Source organism: Ornithodoros turicata, unplaced genomic scaffold, assembly GCF_037126465.1.
Source record: "Ornithodoros turicata isolate Travis unplaced genomic scaffold, ASM3712646v1 Chromosome12, whole genome shotgun sequence".
NCBI lineage: Eukaryota > Metazoa > Arthropoda > Arachnida > Ixodida > Argasidae > Ornithodoros > Ornithodoros turicata.
Genome location: NW_026999301.1, coordinates 2,853,159 through 2,859,228, shown reverse-complemented (window position 1 = coordinate 2,859,228; position 6,070 = coordinate 2,853,159).

Sequence of the window (6,070 nt, the reverse complement as noted above, 5' to 3'; positions counted from 1 at the left end):
TTGGCGAGCAGAACGCATCCATTCTAGCGTTCGCAGACGATATCCTTGTGACCTCCAGTGGCTACGAAGGACTCCGTCATCTTCTGCGAGAGGTTGAGAAATATTTGTCGGGTGTTCATCTCGCATTGAATCCGCAGAAGACTCAGTATTTCGGATGGCATTAGGACGGAGTCCGGAAATGGTTTAATTATGACATACCACCCATCCACGTTGCGGATGTAAAGGTCGCACCTGTAAAACCTGGTTCGCGAATCTGCAATCTAGGCCTTCAATTATTTGTAAATAAACCACCTCGAGCAAATGATGATTTCACGGAAAAGATAACTCGTATAATTTCTGCGGCATCCCTCAAGCCGTTTCAGCGGCTCCGCTGTATAGACACCCTCGTGGCCTCTAGGTACTTGTGCATATTGTCAAACGCGCTGAATCTGAGGTCGGAGGCTGTGCGCAGAGATAAGACGCTACGAATTTTAATCAAAAGACTGCTGCATTTGCAAATGACATTTCCTAATGTGCATATTCATCTGCCCTGCAAGGAGGGTGGTCTGGGCCTCCTCTGGTTGGAGTGGACGGCGGCCGCCGCTCAGGCTAAGGCATTCGCAAGAATGTAGAGAACGGCCGACCCCTTTGTGGACGAGATGTTATCCCACGCACTAAGAGAGGAACAGGAAAAGTTGTATCGCTTCCTCGAAGTGCCCTTGGGGGTTTCAGACAGGCAGGCCATTGATATGGCATTAAAATCTGCTAAACGAGATTGGATCGATAGGCGAATCCGACAGTACGACAATGGGAGTCTCTTCTGTCATCGTCGAGAGCCTGTGGGGACTCAGTGGCTGCGCCCGGATTTCAGACATATTAAGGATGGTGATAGGATCCGGGCGTTGCGGCTTCCGACGAATCTGTTTCCGACGCGTTCCCTGTCAAACAAGCATAGCACGGATGAAATGGCCACCCTCTGCAGGTTTTGCAAAGAGAAAACGGAAACCTCCTATCATATTCTGCAGGAGTGCGAGAGGGTGCATCTCTCCCGTGTGGAACGCCACAACTTTATTTGTAAACAGATCGTCCGATTAGTCAACAAGCATGACCCACAGGTTCAGGTTACTCAGCAGAAACTCATCACTTTGGGGAAAGAAGAGTTATAGCCAAATCAACGCCACTCCACGCATTGCTAGAATTTCTTCAGAGTGAAATCGTGCATCAGAGAAGAAAAGTCACAAAGTGCGGTGTAACGGTGGGAGGAAATATTGTGTTGTTCTTTCCGGGGGGTGTGGCTCAGTCGTTGGTTTCTCTTTTGTGCGAGTTCGTGAACCAAGCCTTATTGAGTGTTTTGACTGAGCCACGGTGCGGTCCGGCCTCCACGTGGCGCCCCCTGGTAACGGCCGAAAAGCCGGCTAACAGGACCGCACAAACGGCAGTAGCCGTACTAGAAGTGAACGATTTTGTGTTAATTGCCTTTTAGGCTTCACTGCCCAGTTAGCAGGGACGCCCACGCTTTTAGACCAAGAGCTGAGCTCCATACACAGCAGTGCGATGGAAGAATAGGTAGTGGACTACCCGCCCGAAGAGTTGACATGCCACAGGTGTGATGGAGGGATGTCCTCAAGGTCATGCAGTTGCCCTGATGTGGAGGTGTACAATCTGCAAGGTGAAGACCTCTGCCTCGAGTAAGATCTTGTCTTCGCGCTTTACAAAGTGCAAAAGAACAGCCGAGAAGAAGGGCGCTCCCTCGCCTGCGGATGCGGCCGACGGGGGGGGGGGGGAGGGGGGGCGACCGGTTGCTCTGGTACCGGTGGCGGGGCTGTTCTGTCTTCATCGCTCCCCGACAATGCAGCCGTCAGCGGCCCTGTGCGCTTAAGAGAATCATCGCTGCGCAGCCCAAGTGAAGGTTGCTCATCTTAGTCCACCCACGCTGGCGAGAGTACTTCTGATCATGACATATCAGCCTTGGCTGAGGCCATAGTGCTTGCTATTCAGAAGCCGCATGAGGGCAGTCGTCGTAGCAGCGACAGGGAGGTTTCCTCCAACGAACACAACGACGGCCAGGGCCAGCTCTCACCGTCTGAGTTTGAGGCTATTTCACTTAAGGCGGGGGCGATGGGGGCTGCTTCGGCCTTGCCGCCGGTGGTTGGTGCTTCGGGCGCCGGTCCTGTGGGTCTGGGTCCCGCCCCGGCGACTGTGTCTTACGGCCGCTGGACCGTGTCAAGGATGAAGATGTTGGCAGGCCTGGAGCTGCAGATTGGGCGCCACCCTTTTATAAACCATGAGTTGTCGAAGAGGTACACAGTAAGATCTCTGGCGAGCATCAGAGGCATACGCCACCTCCAGAAATATGAGAATGTCTTAGCCTCTCTCCGAGAGGAACGTCGGGCACGAGCCAATGTGACCCAAGAAGATCCAAATGATATTGAGGAAGTCATCCCTGCTCAGGAGCCTAGACCTGAGGACTTGTTGGAGGTGGGTCTACCAGAGGCACTCAGTAGAAGGCTACTGGCACAACCTGTGCAGTACGAAGACATCAAGAAGATACTACAAATATACCTCCCACAGCAATCTAGCGCTGTGAGACATAAGGGACGGCGTAAGGAACGGATTACTCAGGCTCCTCGATCCAAGAAAGAAAGACGCCGTCTGAGGTATATGGACCATCAACGCCTGTACCATAAAGGCCCCAAAGTCTTGTTACATCAATTAATGACCGACGTTGAAGACCACACGGTCACGCTGGAGCAAGTACATGGTTTCTATGATCCCATCCTCTCTACGCCATCTAAGAAGGACGTTGAAGTGCCTAGCACGAACACAAGGATGCGGCTTTAGTATGGGCTTTTTGCCGAAGCTGAAGTGGAAGAGGCTATCGCTCTACTTAACCTAAGCTCTGCTCCGGGGCCTGATGGAATGACAGTATCCATGTTGCGCAAAGTGCCAGTGTCTGTTCTTGTTTTGCTTATGAATAACATTATAAGATTTCAAGAGGTGCCTCAGGTGTTAAAGCCCTCCAGAACAGTATTCGTTCCCAAGAAGGCAGCCTCGCGCGGGCCCTCGGATCTACGGCCGATCACGATCTCTTCAATCCTTGTGCGCCTGCTCTCACGTTTGCTGTTGGCCCGTTTCACTAGAGCTACCAAGTTCCATGACCACCACAGTGGCTCTGAGTCAGACAAGAGTACTAGCTCTAATCTTCTACTACTACAAGAAATTATGAAGATTGCGAAGGCTAGCCACCGACACCTTTATGCAGCAAGCTTAGATATTCGCAAAGCTTTTGACATGATTAGTCACTTTGCCCTGTTTGCTGCACTGCACGGACGGGGTATGCCAACGGAATACATTGACTTGGTGCGGGAGCTGTACCAAGGGTCAACTACAATATTCCAGATCAATGGAGAAACGGACGGTTCTTCTATAAGTGTCCGTCAGGGTATAAAGCAGGGCGACCCCCTGTCGCCATTTCTATTTAATTGCATCCTGGACCCTTTACTGCGCCAGCTGAACGATTCGGGGCTGGGATTTCATCTGGGCTCGCACTCCGCAGCAGCAATCGGCTTTGCGGACGATCTCATACTGCTCTCTGAGAATCACTCTCCCTTGCAGAAGCTGGTGGCAATGACTGAAGAATACCTGGAACGCATTGGTCTGCAATTGAACCCAGCAAAAACACAGTTTTTTGGATGGTCTTGGCCGAGCGCAAGTGGCTGGTTCGATTACAAGATTCCCCCCATCAAGGTAATGGGCCATGATATCCAACCTGTGTGCAGAAATACGCCAGTTAAGTATCTGGGCCTCAACTTCTTGATTAATAAAGGACCGGAAGTGAACGATCCAGATGCTGCAGCTTCTATAAAGATCATCTCCACAGCGGCCCTCAAACCGTTGCAACGCATTCGATGTTTCAGGGAGCTCATCATCCCTAAGCAGCTGTACACAATATCTAATTCGTTGGGTGTGCTGCGACAGAGTGAGAAAGCCGACAAGACCAACAGAGAGTTTGTTAAGAAAACATGCCATCTCCCGGCCTCATTCCAAAGCGCCCACGTCTATCTGCCTGGAAAGGAGGGAGGTCTTGGGGTACTGGCCCTTCGCTGGACTGCTCCAGCTGTTCAGCTGAAAGCGCTTGCTCGACTGCAACGACTGCAAAATCCTTTTGTCGATGAGGTCTTCAACGCAGCTCTGACGGATCAGAAGGCAGCTATTTGCAGATATTTACATGTTCCCGATGGGATAACCGCAGCCAGAGAGTTTGAGGTGGCTCTACATGACGCTCGTATGCAGTGGCTGTCTGAGATGAAGAACCAGTACAAGAACAAGGGACTGTTTGCCCACCAAAAAGACCCGGTGGGAAACAGGTGGCTCCATTGCGACAACCGCTACATGAAGGAGGGAGACAAGATTAAGGCGCTCCGTTTAAGGACGGACCTTTATCCCACACGCGTGCTACATAACAAACACGCGTCCGATCCAGCGGCCAGACTGTGCCAGCATTGTCGTGAGGCGGAAGAGGCGGCGTGTCACATATTGCAATATTGTGAGCGCATCCACGGCCCCAGAATTGAAAGACATAATTTCGTTGTAAAGCAGATGTGCCGGCTCATTTATAAGTACAACCCGCACGTGAAGATTACCTGTGAGAAGTTTCTTACGGTAGCCGGCACACGCCTAAAACCTGATATTATCGTGGAGCATGGAAACGAGGTTGCCATCCTTGACGTGGCCATCGCCTGGGACTCCAGTGTGCACAACCTGGAGAGAAAAAATGTTGAGAAAATTGAGAAATAGAAATACCGGGCGTTGGCCACGCTGTTTCCATACAAGAGTGTCAGGATATCAGGAATAGTTTTTGGGGCCAGAGGTATGACCTGCAGTTCTACGAGAAAGGTATGCGCTGACCTTGGCCTCACCACTGCTGATACTGCTTGGCTGGCTGCGCGACCGTTAATCGGCAGTTTAATCTGCTTGAGCAGATTTGTGAAAAAAGTTTAGGCGGTCTCTACTTGCCCTGTAGGGAGCTCAGCTCGTTCATATTTTTTCCGCCAAGTCAGTTGCTTTTATGCTAGTTTTACTTACACTTTTTTCTTGGGCTATCGCCAGATAACTAAAGCCCACTCCCCTTCACGGCGCTCTGCGCTCGTGGGGCTGCAGCATCTGGCTTGGCCTTTTACTTTTTTACCCCTTCTTTTAGGGGACAGTTCGGTTTTAGCCAAATCAACGCCACTCCACGCATTGCTAGAATTTCTTCAGATTGAAATCGTGCATCAGAGAAGAAAAGTCACAAAGTGCGGTGTAACGGTGGGAGGAAATAGTGTGTTCTTTCTATATAGGTGTCTTAAGCTGAGCCACAGTGCGGTCCGGCCTCCACGCGGCGCCCCCTGGTAACGGCAACAGCAGCCGGCCAACGGACCGCACGAGGCCTTTGACCTGGGTTAGAGCGCTACTTGCGTGTTTACTTTTTTTACTGAGCTCTCTGTTCAAACACAGAGTGTTCTACGCTCTTCCCGTTCTCACAGAGAAGTCGAGGGGACTTTCAGTGTTTTGAGCAGCATGGATGACAGAAATACGCAGAGATGTAAAAGATCCTACCCACCAGAAGATCTTGTTTGCCACCATTGTGGTGGCAGAGAGTCTTCAAGAGTCAAGCTCGAACGTCACTATACGTCATATTCTATGGTGCTTGTCTGGAGATGTGACAACTGTCAAGATAAGACTTCGGAGTCAAGCAAAGTTTTGTCTTCGCATTATACGAAATGCAAAAGGAAGACCTCAGTTGGACGGGGGGCTCTCCCGCCGGCGGTCGCCGGCGCGGGGGTTCTGTGTCGGGCGGTCGGACGGGCGGTGTGGCGGCTCCGGCTCTCCCGGGTGGCTTTTCGGCAGCTTCTGGAGAAGGTGTCTCTCCTTCGGCCCACACAGGCGGCACTACCAATACGTCCCAGGCTGATAGCCAGAACGAACCATTTGGGACACGGGAGGTCTCCCTGTTGGCGGAGGCTATAGCTGCGGAGATTGTCGGTCCCGTTACTACGGGCGATTCAGTTTTTTCGACAATGACATCTCCGAGCTGGCGGAAACGCTGGCT